Source organism: Penaeus vannamei, chromosome 18, assembly GCF_042767895.1.
Source record: "Penaeus vannamei isolate JL-2024 chromosome 18, ASM4276789v1, whole genome shotgun sequence".
NCBI classification, from domain to species: domain Eukaryota; kingdom Metazoa; phylum Arthropoda; class Malacostraca; order Decapoda; family Penaeidae; genus Penaeus; species Penaeus vannamei.
Genome location: NC_091566.1, coordinates 1,066,153 through 1,068,163, shown reverse-complemented (window position 1 = coordinate 1,068,163; position 2,011 = coordinate 1,066,153).

The window sequence follows — 2,011 nt, the reverse complement described above, 5'->3', positions numbered from 1 at the left end:
GTGTTAGGATATGACAAGTAAAACCTTCTAAAAGCAAAACATATTACTTAATATTGCGTAAACTGTTGATATGTAGATACACACGAGTATATATAGATATAGATGTATTTATATATAAGTATGAATTATATAGTTAAAGGTACAGATGATTTCGATCAATGGATCCCTGTCACCAATTTACAATAAGCTCCATGGCCCCTTCAGTGTATGTCATCTTTTCAAATTCAATTATTACTAGTTAAGAATAGTGTAATGGTGTTAGTAGGTATAGGACAAGAAGACTTTATGGAAATATTCCTATTTATTGTTGTGCGGGAGGTAATTATATGTAGGTACTGTAGGTGATATAAAATTCAGTTTAATTCGACGTTAAAATTTTCATATTGCTCCATGGCCCCCTAGAAGTACCCCGGTGGCCCCCTGGATGTCACGGCCCCCAGGTTGGGAACCCCTGATTTAGAAATAGAAATATATATATATATATATATATATATATATATATATATATATATATATATATATATATGTATGTGTATATGTTTATATATATATATATATATATATATATATATATATATATATATATATATATATATATATATATATATATATATATATATATAGAGAGAGAGAGAGAGAGAGAGAGAGAGAGAGAGAGAGAGAGAGAGAGAGAGAGAGAGAGAGAGAGAGAACGAGAGAGAGAGAGAGAGATAAAGATTACATACGCATAGTTATAGATATTTATAAATATATGGATATAGACATTGATATAGACACATACATAAACAAGCAGAAAGACATAAACATACAAAAATGTAGATACATAAATATATATTTATGTGTGCGAGTGTGTGAGTGTAAGGTGACCGCTCGCATGTCAGGGAGAAAAGAGCGAGAGATCAGCGTCGAAAAGAAACGGAGGGAAGGCGTGTCGCAACACAAAGAAGTGGTTGGAATATAAACTTTCCTGGGAAAGATTTGGCGATGCAGACGGAGGCCGCTCCTGACAGATGACGCGAGAAAGGGACGGAGAGAGAAACAGATAAAGCGGAAAATAAAAGTTGATGTCATATTTAGTTATTGGAGAAAGGGAGAGAGGAAGGAGAGAATGGATGTCGAGAAAGACACGGATGAGAGAGTATCTGCATAAAAAAAAGATGTAGCAAGCAGTATAGATGGCAGTGGGGGGGGGGGGGGAGTTGTGGGTGGGAGGAGCGATCGTGGGAGAGGAAGATGGTGAAGAGAGAGAGAGGGAGAGAGAGACAAAGCTCTAGCGGCGGAGAGAGAGAGGAACAAGACGAACGGGTGGGAAGAGAAGCGGAAAGGAAGAAGAAATCAAGGAACGAAAAAAAAGAAGGGAGAAGAAGGCAGTAGCGAAGGCATATTGAGAGAAGAGGCGACGTAAGGGTCAGGTCAGAGAAGGAGGCTGGGTCACGGCGGCGTTGTGGGAAGGGATTACGGGTTCAAGGAGAGAACTTTAGTTGAATATTAAGAGAGATGCCCAAAGTTAGTCGCGGGATTATTGAACTAAACAGCAAGGGAAAGCTTAACAGGGAAACATATTGAAGTATCTTAGGATGTAAGGAAAGATCGAGTGAGGCGAAACCCGTTGACCTCTGACCCGTAGCAATAATCTTTCAGCAAGATCTAGCAGACGAGTGTTATTATAGATGTCATCATAACAGCGCTACGGCGTTCTCAGGGTATGCTTGTGTTGTGTGTTGTGAAATCTGGGAATCTTATTTGAGAGCTTTAACACACACACACGCACACACAGACAAACACACACAAACAACCAAACAAACACAAATATCTATCAATCTGTCTACCTCCCTATCTATCTATCTATCAATACAAAGCGCATTTATATATATATATATATATATATATATATATATATATATATATATATATATATATATGTAATATCATCAGTTGCCAACGACATCTGATACGCCTTGCTATTGCTCAACGTGAAGAATATCCCAAAAGCAGACGTAAAAAAACAGAA